Raw genomic sequence first — 15,495 nt, forward strand, 5'->3', positions numbered from 1 at the left:
CTGATAGCTATCCGCGAGCCCTACAGTGCTGTCATATTAACGCCCAGTCGGTAATGGCTCACACTGACGAAATAATATCAATCTTTCATAATAGTAATACCTTGCACTACATGTTTGTAACTGAGACTTGGTTACAATCCTCACTAAACTCAGGCCTTGTTTAATTAAATAACATGACTTTATATCGTCTTCACCGTAGAAAACGTATAGGAGGAGGGTGTATCTCAAAAGTAAACTAGTGAATACTTCAGACCCGACAATCCCCTATTGACCACAATCTATGTTTGTAGAAGTTTCGTCTAACAATGAAATAGTACTGATCGGAGTAGTTTATAAATCCCCAGACGTAAGACACATATCTAACATGGAACTTTGCTTAGCCAAGTTATATCCATTGTACGAAAATATAATTATACTTGGAGATTTTAATACAAATCTGCTGACTGCGATAAACGACTCATTACATTTACAAAATATGTTCTTTAGTTTAGAGCTACATATCATACCCCCAAATGCTACTAATCATCTACATACAGTAAACCGGACGACTCACACTTTGTTTGACTTGATGATAACTAGCGTAACAATCTTCAGAAAGTTTTAGATCACGGACAGCTTGCAGTGCCAGGTATTTCTGCCCGTGTCTAATATATGTCTGCTATATATAAAAATCTGGACAAGGAAAGAATACGACTCAAACCATATTATCTGCCGTGGAACGATATTTAACACATAGGTGATATTGATGTAAAAATAAATAAATAATCTAGTCCGGTGTTAGAACTATGACAGATTTGCTCCCAAGAAAGAGATCCGGGTAACTCGACCATTTTCTCCGTGGTTGACCAGTGAGATTAAATCAGAAATGGCAAAGCGCGACTCATGGTACAGAAAGTTTAAACGAACTGCTACTGCTAATGACTTTGAAAATTACCACGTTCTCGACAACAAGGTTAAATAATTAATCAGAAACATTAAACATAAACACATATGTTAAGTATCGAAATACAAGAACTCGACAGATTTATGGAAACAATTACGAATGGTGGGTATAGGTCGAACGTTATAAAAGCAGGTGCCGAATGTATCCCTTGATGATTTAAATTTACACTTCACGTCGGCCAAATCCACTGTAACAGCAAATAATAATAATAATAATAATAATAATAATAATAATAATAATAATAATAATAATAATAATAATAATAATAACATACATACATACATAATTATGGACCGTCATGCCTTTCTGCGTTCAGTTTGCAAGCCTCTGCGAAATTACTAAACGTCGCCACAAAACTCTATTTGCAACTAGTGCTGTGGCCTCACTTAGTTCTATACCTCTTATCTTTAAGTCGTTAGAAGCAGTTTAACTATCGTCGTTTTAATCTACCTCTATTTCTCTTACCCTTCATAACAGAGTCCATTATTCTCCTAGGTAACCTATCTTACTCCCTTCGCCTCATATGATTCAACCACCGAAACCGATTTATGCGTACAGCTTCATCCATCGAGTTCATTCCTAACTTAGCCTTTATCTGATCATTCCGAGTACCCTCCGGCCATTGTTCCCACCTGCTTGTACCAGAAATCATTCTCGCTACTTTCATGCCTGTTACTTCTAACTTATGAATAAGATATCCTGAGTCCACCCAGCTTTCGCTCCCGTAAAGCAAAGTTGGTCTGAAAACAGACCGATGTAAAGATAATTTCATCAAGGAGCTGACTTCCTTCTTACAGAATACTGTTGATCGCAACTGCAAGCTCACTGCATTAGCTTTAGTGCAACTTCGTTCAATCTCACTTACTACATTACCACCCTGGGAGAACATACATCGGAACACTTGAAATTATCTACCTTTTCCATCTTTGTATCACCAATCTGACATTCAAATCTCTTGGATTTCTTACCTACTGACACCAACTTAGTCTTCGAAAGGCTAATTTTCATACCATACTTACTGCACCTATTTTCAAGTTCCAAGATATTAGACTGCAGGCTTTCGGCACAATCTGCCATTAAGACCAAGTCGTAAGCATAGGCCAGACTGCTTACTACATTTCCACCTGCCTGAATCCCTCCCTGCCACTTTATACCTCTCAGCAGATGATCCATGTAAACTACGAACAACAAAGGTGAAAGATTACAGCCTTGTCTAACCCCTGTAAGTACCCGAACCAAGAACTCATCCTACCATCAATTCTCACTGTAGCCCAATTGTCAACATGAATGCCTTTGATTGATTTTGATAATCTACCCTTAATCCCATAGTCCCCCAGTATGTCGAACATCTTTTCCCTCGGTACCCTTTCATATGCTTTCTCTAGATCTACGAAACATGAACACAACTGTCTATTCCTCTCGTAGCATTTTTCAGTTACCTGGCGCTTACTGAAAATCTGATCCTGACAACCCCTCTGTGGTCTGAAACCAAACTGGTTTTCAACCAACCTCCTCTGAACCACTGATCGCACCCTCCCTTCAAAGATGACAGTGAATACTTTGCCTGGTAGAATAATCAATGAGTCACCTGGATAGTTGTTGCAATCCTTCCTGTTCCCTTGCTTACAGATGGGTGCAATTACTGCGTTCGTCCAATCTGAAGGCACCTTACCAAACACTCCATGCTAATATTATTACCACCGGGCGAGCTGGCCGTGCGCGTAGAGGCGCGCGGCTGTGAGCTTGCATCCGGGAGATAGTAAGTTCGAATCCCACTATCGGCAGCCCTGAAGATGGTTTTCCGTAGTTTCCCATTTTCACACCAGGCAAATGCTGGGGCTGTACCTTAATTAAGGCCACGGCCACTTACTTCCAACTCCTAGGCCTTTCCTATCCCATCGTCGCCATAAGACCTATCTGTGTCGGTGCGACGTAAAGCCCCTAGCAAAAAAAAATATTATTACCCTATGAAGCAATTTCATCCCTGCCGTCCCACTATACTTCAGGATTTCAGGTCTAATTTCATTTATTCCTGCTGCTTTATGACAATGGAATTTATTTACCATCCTTTCCACTTCCTCAAGCGTAATTTCACCAATATCCTTTTCCACCTCCCCATTAGCTCGGCTGTTCGCGACGCCGCCATGAAGATTCCCTTTTACGTTGAGAACATTTTCAAAAAACCCTCCACCTGGTTTCCATGTTTTCCCATTTTCACACCAGGCAAATGCTTGGGCTGTACCTTAATTAAGGCCATGGCCGCTTCTTCCCATTCCTAGGCCTTTCCTATCCCATCGTCGCCATAAGTCCTATCTGTGTCGGTGCGACATAAATCAAATAGCAAATCCTTTGTACTAACATAAATGTGCTTTATTCGACTCCTACCAATCGGGCTTTAAGAAGAAAAAACATAGTACCATGACAGCTCTGCTGAATGTGACAACAAACAAGTGTAAATACTTACTCTTTTAGATTTCAGTAGCGCATTTGATACTGTCGATCCAAGGTTCTTTCTTTCCAAATTACAGTCCTTATACTTTAGCCCAAAAGTGATGAAATATTTATATTGCCACAAAAACCTTCGGCAGTGTGTGGTTGTAAATAATAATAAATCAACGTTGCGAAAAAAAATATTGGTGTTCCACAATGGTCAGTCCTGGCCCTCTCCTGTTCACTTTATACACAAATGATATCACCAGATCAATTAAGCACTGCAAGTATCACCTTTATGCTGATGATTTTCACTAGGACTAACAATATACAACAAACAATATGTAATATAAATGCTGACCTTGAGCTAATTAATGCCTATGCTATTAAAAACAACTTTAAATTAAACCCCCCATAAAATGTAAGCCATTATCATTGGTAATCAAATAATCTTCACATTTTAAAACAAAATTGCATTCCTCTCATAACTTTAAATAGTACTATTATACCTTATTGTGAATAAGTTTCTAATCTTTGAGTTATTATAACGTAAACTCTAAACTGATCATCGCAAGTGAAGAATATCTGTAAAAAGGCGTATTATAGATTGCACCCCTTAAAACAATTCAGAAATGTATTCCCTCGATCACTAAAAATTCATCTTGTTCAGTCATTATTATTTCCCATTTTCGACTACCATGGTGTAATTTTTACGGATATAACAAAGCTTGGAACTAGAACGCACTGAAAATGCTTGCCTTAGATATGCTATTGGTTTACGGTATGACGCTCGAGTTTCTCCCTACTATAAACAATTATCTTGGTTACGACTAGACGTCAGACATAAACTACATTCAAATACTCTTGTGTACCAGGTGCTTTCGGAAAACATCCCTACTTATCTCTCCAGTAATTTTTCGTCACCTTCGTTCTTTACATCTCCATGATACTCGCTCAATGCCCTTCCTAGAAATACCTGTCCACCGAACAGCCACATAACATCGATCATTCACTATCACCGCTTCGGGATGGTGGAATGGTCTCCCCAAAGACATCAAGGATGCTGCATCACAAAGTACATTTAAAACCTCTTACCGGCAGTTCCTCGTTAAGTGCTTCTAGCAAGGTACCTGTATGAATGGAACGAGTGATTGTGTTATAAGATTATTGTAGAATAAAATAAAATATTGGGTTAATATGATAATTCAAATTACTTAAATTCCATTTAATATTTATATTTACTAGTATGTTTAGTTTTGTATTTCTTTCGTTGTATATTGAAATGAGTATTTATAAATCTGTATTATGCAGGCAGTTCTTTCTTTCTTCTTTGTGCGTATATATTCATATTTTTGTCGTGAATATCAGTGTTATTTGTAGTTCTCAGTATGTTAAGTTTATCAGTTATGTGGTTAAGTGTAAGAAAGGGTCGGAGCCCTAACTTCGCCACAGATAATAAAGGCTTTATCTATCTATCTATCTATCTATCTATCTATCTATCTATCTATCTGTCTGTCTGTCTGTCTGTCTAACTATCTCTCTCTCTGTATGTATGTGTGTATGTATGTATGTATGTATGTATGTATATATGTATGTGTGTATGTATGCATGCACTGTTTGTTTGTTTGTTTGTTTGTTTGTTTGTTTGTTTGTTGGTTTGTTGTGTATCCAGCCCGAAGGCTGGTTTGATCCTCCACAGCTATGCCAACAGCTGTCATAGATGGCCTAGGCGTCACTGAAGAGGCATACTAGGGAAATGAGGCGTGAGGTAGTTTCCCGTTGCTTTCCTCTCCGAGCCAGAAGTTGCTCACATATCAGCCTGCCAAGTCCACTGAAATGCACACACGAACTGACCCTATGAGTGATATTTTCATATCGTTCATAACAGGGACTGGCTACATAAGGAGTGGTATTACTAGCATCGCTCATACCACAGTCACTTTCATATTGTCAAATCTAAAGATGAGACTGAGACAGGTCAATGAAAGTAACAAATTTATTCTAGCCCATACCAGAAGACATAGTGCACTGTAAACACTGCATCTCGCCGGCAAGGACATTCTATCTATCTATATTGTTTTGGGACCTGAGTTTTATTGGTGTAGCATTTGTACTAGAGTTTATTTCCGATGATGATGTTATATGCCCATTTTAGGCAATTTTGCAACGGGTTGATGGCTTCTCTATTCTTCTACTTTCTTCTTTTAGAACACATTCAACTATAGAAAATAACATGTCTCAATATTTCTAAAAGGATTTTGAACGGATTTTGTAACACTTTCCAGTGATAAGAAGTTCTATAGATGGCCAGAAAGTTAATGTCCATGCTTGCGAAGCCACGGGCGAAAGCTAATAAATAAAACCAATCAATCAATCAATCAATCAATCAATCAATCAATCAATCAATCAATCAATCAATCAATCAATCAATCAATCAATCAATCAATCAATCAATCAATCAATCAATCAATCAATCAATCAATCAATCAATCAATCAATCAATCAATCAATCAATCAATCAATCAATCAATCAATCAATCAATCAATCAATCAATCAATCAATCAATCAATCAATCAATCAATCAATCAATCAATCAATCAATCAATCAATCAATCAATCAATCAATCAATCAATCAATCAATCAATCAATCAATCAATCTTCTTCCTGGCCTTATTCCCAGTTTATTGGAGTCGGCACTTGAATTTGCATTTGGCTCTGTTATATGGCCAGATGACCTTCCGAACACCAACCCTATGCAGAGGGATGAACGATATATTTCGTTATTTTAAATGAATGAATGAATGAATGAATGAATGAATGAATGAATGAATGAATGAATGAATGAATAAACATTTATAAATAAATAAATACATTGATATGTGGTGTCTCAGCCATAAGTACAGTGCTGGTGCTGGCCTTTAGTAAGATAAACGAGACCCTCGGGGAACCTCGTCCTACGCTAGTCAAGCATCTCCTTCTACTGTTTCATAGCCGGTCATCGCCCGGAGATACACAGGCGCCGTTATGTTCCAGGTGGACGTGATGACAAATGGAGGATCACGTCTGTGATTAGGTGATGGGAATTAAAAGCTCGTCTTCATTCAGCTATGATCCATGCTCCCACTACTTGATTAGCTCTTATGATCTCCTTTCATGTTTTCTCATTGGCTCTATTCTCAACACACCTCCTACCCCCACATTCCATCACATCGGTGAGTTTCTTTAGCTTCGATTCCATTCCTTCCTCCCCTGGGCAGCTGTTGCTCATGATTACGAACTCACTTCACAAACAAATCATCTACACTCCGCCATGAATCAGAGTACATTAAGAAGGCTAGTAGGCCTACTAATGTAAGGTACTGTAGCAATGTTAAAACTACTAGTAATACTACTGATAATATACTACTAAGCATAAGAAGAAGAAAGGGGGAAGGAGAAGAAACCTAAGAAATATGAGAGTATTGAATGTCAGTTAGGAAAATGCGAAGCTGGAACAAGTGGAACATCTAGAGTGCTTCCGGTCTATATTCACCCAGGATGGTAGAATAGTAAGTGATATTGGATCAGAAAGTAGAAAAGCTAATGCAGTTTGCCGTTACGATAAATGGTATTCTACCGAGCTCGATAGCTGCAGTCGCTTAATTGCGGCCAGTATCCAGTATTCGGGAGATAGTAGGTTCGAATCCCACTGTCGGCAGCCCTGAAGATGGTTTTCCGTGGTTTCCCATTTTCACACCAGGCAAATGCTGGGGCTGTACCTTAATTAAGGCCACGGCCGCTTCCTTCCAACTCCTAGCCCTTTCCTGTCCATCGTCGCCGTAAGACCTATCTGTGTCGGTGCGACGTAAAGCAACTTGCAAAAAAAAAAAAAAAAAAAAAATGGTATTCTAAACGAAAAAAGTAATTTTTCGGATAAAATTATGTTTACATTGTTCTTTTTTTTCAGACCGAATTTTTCTCTACGGGGTAAAGTATGGGTAGATTCAAGATATTCATAAACTGACAGTAACAGACATGAAAGAAACAAGAATGATTGCAGGTGCATATATGTCAGAACAATGGTAGAAGTGTAATTGGATTTAGGGGAGAAAGGCTAATTTACGACTGAACTCGATATCTGAAACAGTTCATATAAACCAGGGGCCTGTTTCACGAACGAACTTTGTAAATTTTCAGTTCAGATTTCGTTCCATTTTCAGATGTGTCCTGCAAAGTGAAGAGTGAAAAGTGAAAAGTTAGCAATCTTTACACATTTCAAGCCTGTTATGTTCCTCCATCGTTACAGAAATGCAAAGTGCAAAGAAATGAAGTGAAAAGTTTTCATAAAACCTGCAAAGAGTCGATTTCCTTTCCAGCTGTTAATTAACGAGTATCTACACTAATTTCTTAGCGTAGAATTTGATTTAGAGATAATCATGTTAGGACGAGAGATTGCAAGTGAGGATAGTGGTGAAGAATCCAACAAGAGAATGTACAAAGACAGGATTCATTTTCGTAACCTCACTTTGACGGAATTTAGCGAGTGTTTTCGTGTTGCCCTAATGTAAGGCGAGTCTAATATTTAAATGTTTGGTCATTATTTATTCCAACCTGCAGAAAAAAGAAGTCACTCCATTAAGGAAAAAGAACGAATTCTTATATGCTTACATTGGTGAGGAAACAGTGCCCAGCTTCAGGGCGTAGCAGCTATGCATGGGACATCAAAATCACTATTCGCAGAACTGTTACTAAAGTCGTAGATGCTATGTAACATTTCCTAATATAGTACGTTGGCCTGATAATCCACATAACATAGCGAAGGAATTTCTAATGAAGGGTGGCTTTCCTTCTGTGTGTAGATGCGTTGACGGTATTCGCGTTATTTTTATGCTCTTACTGAGCACGAAGAGGTTTATGTTGATAGACTGGGGCACCATTCTCTCAATATTACTTTTTAAAGTTGCCAAAAAAAGGATGTCCCGTTCCTCTTTGACAACTTCTAGCACAGCCAGCTTCTTGTAATTACCCCCCTTTCCGATTATCAAAAATTAAAATTTTGAAACTACCGGTACCACATTTATATCGTCTTCAACGTACAAAATAAGACATTGAAATCATAGGGTATTATAAAATTTGTTCATGGAATAAACTTCATCGATTCACTTTTGCGCAAAGACTTTTCATTTTGCGAAGAAATTGAAAAGTAATACATACTGTATGTTGTAACCAAGGTTGAAGTTTACAAAACACAACTTTTATTGCTTCACTTTATGATATTTACACAAATAACTGAAATTTATTTTGAAGCAAAAAGGAATATTGAATCTTGAGAAAAGTCTGTCTTTATACAATATGTACAGGTTTGCAGTCTTTATATACACTTCTATCTTGAAAAGATAGTATTTCTGAATTGACACGTTGATAGTCGAGAACTATCTGGCACACTAACATAAATGTTCATGAGAGTCCTTGTTTGTTGAAGTGCCTGAATTCCTAAAAAGCAAGTTCAATTGATTGAAGAAATTCCACCTAGCGAAACTAAGGGAGCTTGCATAAGTTAGGGAATGAAAATGGCTTGTAAAAGAATTACGGAACATAGGCAGCGGAAACAGGTAAGGGAGCGGTGACCAGAGGTGAAACCTCGTACTGCCAGAAATTCAGTCCACCTGGTCGAAGCACATTTTCAAGAGGAGTAGCCTCCGTGCTCGACGTAGGGTGTATTCTGGAGCTGGACACCGGGGCAAGTGGGCAAGTGAGCAGGCCGGGAGCTCCTATTTATAGTACACTCGATGGTCAGGCACGCGCACTGAGGGCTGCGCGTCGAAGCTAGCAGAATGATACACAGGCGCGCGTGCAGCTGGCTGACGGAGCGAGAAGGAAGCGCCGGACATACAACACTGTAGATCATGGTGGAAGAGAAAGACTTTGCACTTTGCAATAATTGAAAAGTACAAAGTGCAAAGTTGAACAGTTGCAAAGTTCGTTCGTGGAACAGGCCCCAGCTTCGGTAATAGGTTCATGTGAGGTGAGCGGAGGGGGATATGTTACCTATGATAATAATGAATCTGGTATGAAGGGCAAAAGAAGTAGTGAAGAGAAAGAATAGAAAGTTGAGGAGGACCATAGTTATTGTACTGAGACTTACAGACTGAACGCTGAAATATACAGTGTGATTCAGCAGCCCGTTCCAATATCGTTATGGGTATAGGGATGCTATTCCCCTGCAGGTGTATTGTATGGTACTAATGTTCAGTGAGCACATTTTGCACACGATTCTGAACCCTAGCGAAATGTTATATCATCCGTTCGCAAAACATGACGCCTTGAAATCATGTAACTATGTTAATGTGTCGCGCCTCGTGATCGGGTGTAACGAAAAGGGGAATCAATGCATACAACTAGGTAACAGTGCAGTAGTCCGCCTCTGTGATGTAGTGGTTAGCGTAATTAGCTGCCACCTCCAGAGGCCCGGGTTCGATTCCCGGCTCTGCCACGAAATTTCAAAAGTGATATGAGGGCTGAAACGGGGTCCACTCAGCCTCGGGAGGTCAACTGAGTAGAGGTGGGTTCAACTCCCACCTCAGCCATCCTCGAAGTGGTTCTCCGTGGTTTCCCACTTCTCCTCCAGGCAATACCGGGATGGTACCTAACTTAAGGCCACGACCGCTTCATTCCCTCTTCCTTGTCTATCCCTTCCAATCTTTTTATTCCCCATCAAGCATAGCAGGTGGAGCCACCTGGACGAGGTACTGGTCCTCCTCCCCGATTGTATCCCCGACCCAATGTCTCACGCTCCAGGACACTGCCCTTGAGGCGGTAGAGTTTGGATCCCTTGTTGAGTCCGAGAGAAAAACCGAACCTGGAGGGTAAACAAATGAGGAAAAAAAAAAAAGAAAGAACAGTCCAGTAATTAATGTCTTAACACCGAACCGGATGTCGTATGTACTCTGATCACGTCGTAATACCAGCAGTGTAGCGTGGCGGATGTGTTTAGACGTTCGTCTAGCATTCGGCGGAGTGTGCCAGCGTCGGTTCGAATCGTGCATCGTTCTAATATTTTTGCATCGGTATGATGTTTGAATGCGTAGACACAGGCCCACGTTTGCCATATTCAAACAGTAAAATGACACTGTTGTTATTCATATTGTGCCCTGCGCATACTCCTCTGCTTAGGGTCTGAATGTACTGCGATCTCTGCTGTCGTTCTGCATGTTTTCTACAGAGTAATACGTTGACATGCTCCTCATTTATGTGGAAGCAAGACAAAATGCGTGCGAGGCACTACGTATTTATCAGGAACGGTATCCCGAGTGGCGAAGCCCGGCTGCTACGACATTCCGCAGTGTTGAAAGACGCCTAAGCACAACAGGCGTGATTTCCAACCAGCCACCAGTCCGCGAAAGGCCCGTTACATCGGGTGAAACAGTAGAGGCGTTCTGGATGCAGCTCGCAATAATCGACACATCAGTACAAGGGCGATTGCACGACAGGTGAACACTAGCCAGCCGTCCGTTTGGCGGATACTGCATGAATATACATTTCACCCATACCATCTTGAGCTACACCAAGAGCTCCGTCGGCGGGATTTCGAAGCTTGAATGGAGTTCTGTCGGGGGCCATTAGGCAGGCCGGACAATGATGCAGCGTTCGTATCGTATATCTTCTTCTCGGACGAATTGTGCTTCCACAATAATGGGAACGTCAATCGCCACAACATGTTGGAGTCCGGGCAATCCTCACTGGATGCGACGAGCGGCCCATCAAGTACGATGTGGAGTGAATGTTTGGTGTGGAATCTTGGGGGATTGCCTGATTGGACCTGCAGTGCTACCTGCACTTTCTGCATCAGGAACTCCCGCTGTTGCTGGAGGATGTGCCCTTGCACGATTGTTTGACGATGTGGTTGCAACAGGATGGAGCTCCACCATATTCGACTTTGCCCGTTTGTAACTATCTGAACGAGGAACTGCCAGGGAAATGGATAAGAGGAGGCCCTATTTCTTGGCCCGTCAGATCACCGGATTTAACGGCGTTAGACTTCTTTTTGTGGGCACATGTAAAGATCGTCGTTTACACTCAAAGCACCGGAAAACTCCAGCCAGCTCCGGAAACTCATCACGGACACCTGCCGAGCAATTTATATCAAGCATAATTGTGTCCTGCCTAAAGCAGGAGCCATCTTCTCTCGCGAAGTTGGGAAATCCCAGCATTCCCTTTTTAGTCAATTACTTTTTGCCCTCCTTGGTGGCCATCGACGTTAAGGTGTCAAGTCTGTATGGTCTCCAACACCGTGGGTGGGTGGTTCGAGTCCCGGTGGGGAAAACGTTTTGACCAATAGATTGTTGGCCCGCAGTATCGGAGGGGTCGTGCTATATCATTTCTAGTCACCACATTGCGTGGTAAAAGCCTGGGTTCAGCGCCAAACCTCTCCGCAGTGTTCATATGGAGTGAAGGTATATGACGCTACTGAAGATGATCCGTCTCTCGGATGAGGGCGTATCGCCTTGGTGTTATTCGACAGACGGAAGCTATGTGCGGACATCGGGATTCACCCTCTCCGATCTCATTATTCTTATCAGATACATGCACACACCCGCCCACTGAACACCCACCCAGACATGCAGGTTGCCCATGGGTGTCAACTAGAAAGACCTGTAATAGGCCTCTCTAGAGGCCACACGACTTTAATCAAACCTCTCAAGAGGGTTGAACTTTTCACAAAGCTTTCTGTACAGTTACTCGTGAGTTAGTAGGAGCTTCTTTGCCAAAAGTCATTATCACTGGTTTGGTTGTTCCCGGGATATGATGGTGAATACGAGAGTGTCATTTCGTCTGTATGAAGTGAAAGCTACTCTATAAATGGTACACTACTTTATGCAAATAGCCAAATGAAACTGTAACGAGGGCCAGAGGTCAATATATACGGTGTAACATTAAGATAGACCAAACTTTCAGGACACATAAATATTATATAGACATGGGTCAGAAAATGCTTTATTTCCACGTTAGACCTCATATTATACAACTCTACAAAGTTCATTACATTAATCATTTAAAACAGACAGGAACAGAACGTTCCAGCATACCGCAAGAAAGTCTTCCTTACATCAAAGTTACAAATTTCAGATATTTAAGGCTTTCAACAAAATTTAAACATACATTTTAGAACTGCAATCAGAGTTAAAACTTTTCGTGGATGATGTTATACTGTATAGAGTAAACTGCAATCAGAGGTAAAACCTTTCGTGGATGATGTTATACTGTATAAACTGCAATCGGAGGTAAAACGTTTCGTGGATGATGTTATACTGTCTAGAGTAAACTGCAATCAGAGGTAAAACCTTTCGTCGATGATGTTACACTGTATAAACTGCAATCAGAGGTAACATTTTCGAGGATGATGTTATACTGTATAATCTGCAATCAGAGGTAAAACTTTTCGTGGATGATGTTATACTGTATAAACTGCAATCAGAGGTAAAATTTTCGAGGATGATGTTATACTGTATAAACTGCAATCAGAGGTAAAATTTTCGTGGATGATGTTATACTGTATAAACTGCAATCAGAGGTAAAACGTTTCGAGGATGATGTTATACTGTATAGGGCAATAAATAAGTTACAAGACTGTGAGCAATTGTAAAAAGTCCTCGACAACGTTGTGTGATGGACAGCAGTTAATGGTATGATGATAAACTGGATTAAAAGTCAGGCTGTGAGTTTCAATAATAGGTAAAGTACTCTCAGGTTTAATTACTTTGTTTATAGGGTGAAAATTACTTATGTAAGTACCTAGGTGTTAATATAGGGAAAGATCATCATTGGGGTAATCACATAAATGGTATTGTACATGAAGGGTACAGGTCTCTGCACATGGTTATGAGGATATATAGGATGTAAAGGAGGGGGCATATAAGTCTCTGGTAAGACCTCAACTACAGTATGGTTCTAGTGTATGGGACCTTCATCAGGAATACTTGACTCGAGAACTGAAATAAATCCAAAGAAAAGCATCTCGATTTGTTCTGGATGATTTCCGACAAAAGAGTAGCGTTACGAATGTATTGCAAAGTTTGGGCTGGGAAGACTTGGAAGAAAGAAGACGAATGCTCGACTAAGTGCAGTGTTCGATTCTAGTCTTGTTATGTTTCAATCACTTCTTTTGTGATTTGCAAGTCTAAACATGCACAATGATGTCATCACTGCAGCAAATGCTCACTCTAGCTATCCCGGTGCAGGTTTAAACTTGTTCGATAGAGCTATGCCTTGACATAAGAGGAGGCCTTAACAGCGTATGTATAGCCGCTATTGTTTAAAGATAGCTGCTGTCAAGAGAAGCACGTAGAATTTTTCAAATTACCCGCCACCACATTTCAAAGGTATGTGGTTTAGTGCTGTAAAGGTACCTGCACGATGCTCTGTTGATTAAAGATGAGAGTTGTAAAAAAATAGCATGTGAAATTTTACAAACGAGAGCACGTAGAATTTCAAATTGCCCTCCACCGTATGCATAACAGCAGCCGCCATCTTTCGCAGTAGCCTCTAAGCTAGCTTTCTTCAACAGAGCAGCCACCATCTTGTGTGGGCACCCGTTCTCAATTTAGGCATGTTTGTTGTGTTTGGACATTTTTCTGCCGCCTTTTGTTTTGTTTTGCAGTATTTGCTCATAAGGAGCTGTGTATAGTCACCGTCTTGTCGCTGCTACCTTGAGCAAGCACCCCTAGGGAGTCTCATAAGAGCAGCAGCCATCCTGTGCAAGCGCTCTTAAGCCGTCTCATAAGGAGCTATGTATAGCCGCCATCTTGTAGAATTAGATAGCTGCCAATGCAAAAGGGCCTAAGTAGGAATAGAACAGTTGATCTCACCATTAGACTACTTTTTTCTTATGCTACTATGTTCCTGATACTGCGAACCTAGGTATTGGGCAGAAACATTTTGTCCGTTTTGCTCTACGATGCGCCGTTTTCGAGATATTTAACATTTTGCATTTAAGCCCCAAATTTAATGAATCGAACCAGCATGACACGTTATACTCTCTACCATAGCTAGACCTGATCATGTTACAAAAACTTGCTTCAGTACAAGCTAAAACAGAGTAAATGCCAAAGAACCTAAGTAGGAACCGAACCGTTGATCTCATCATTACACTATATTTTTTATGCTATCATGTTCCTCATACTGCGAACCTACGTATAAGGCAGAAACATTTTGTCCGTTTTGCTCTACGATGCACCGTTTTCGAGATATTTAACATTTTGCATTTAAGCCCCAAATTTAATGAATCGAACTAGCACGACACGTTAGCCTCTAGGCTAGCTTCCTTTAATAAGAGCAGCAGCCATCTTGCGCAAGCACCCTTAAGACGTCCCATAAGGAGTCGTGTATAGGCGCCATCTTGTCTCCGCCATCTTGCGCAAGCATCCTTAGGGCGTCTCAAGCCATCTTGTGCAAGGACCCTTAAGCCGTCTCATAAGAGCAGTCGCCATTTTGAGCAAGTATTCCTAGGGCGTCTCATAAGGAGCCATGTATAGCCGCCATCTTGCGCAAGCATCCCAAGGGCGTTTCATAAAAACCAATGTATAGCAGCCATCTTGCGTAAGCACCCATAAGGAGTCATGTATAGCCGCCATCTTGTGCAATTAGCGTCGAGAGATGGCTGCTATAGAATTTTTTAAATTATCCGCCACCATATTTCAAATGTAGTAGCTAAAGAGTGCAGCACTGAGGTTTGCGATGCAAGATGGCGGATGGCAGCTGTGACGTAGAAATTGCCCTCTACTACGATAAAGATAACAGCGCGATGCTCTGTTATTTAAAGATGGCTGCTGTCAAAAATAATTTTTTAAATTGTCCGCCACCACATGTTAAAGGTATGTAGCTAAAGAGGGCAGCACGGTGCTCTCTTGATTAAAGATGGCGGATGGCAGCTGTCAAAAAAGCACGTGGGTTTTTTTCAAACAAGAGCGAGTGGTATTTTTCAAATTGCCGCCACCACTTTTCAACTAAAGAGTGCAGCACGGTGATCTCTTGATTAAAGATGGCGGATGACAGCTGTCAAAAAAGCACGTGGGTTTGTTTCCAAACAAGAGTGAGTGGAATTTTTCAAATTGCCGCCACCACATTTCAACTAAAGAGTGCAGC

Source organism: Anabrus simplex, chromosome 1 (assembly GCF_040414725.1).
Source record: "Anabrus simplex isolate iqAnaSimp1 chromosome 1, ASM4041472v1, whole genome shotgun sequence".
Taxonomy (NCBI): Eukaryota; Metazoa; Arthropoda; class Insecta; order Orthoptera; family Tettigoniidae; genus Anabrus; species Anabrus simplex.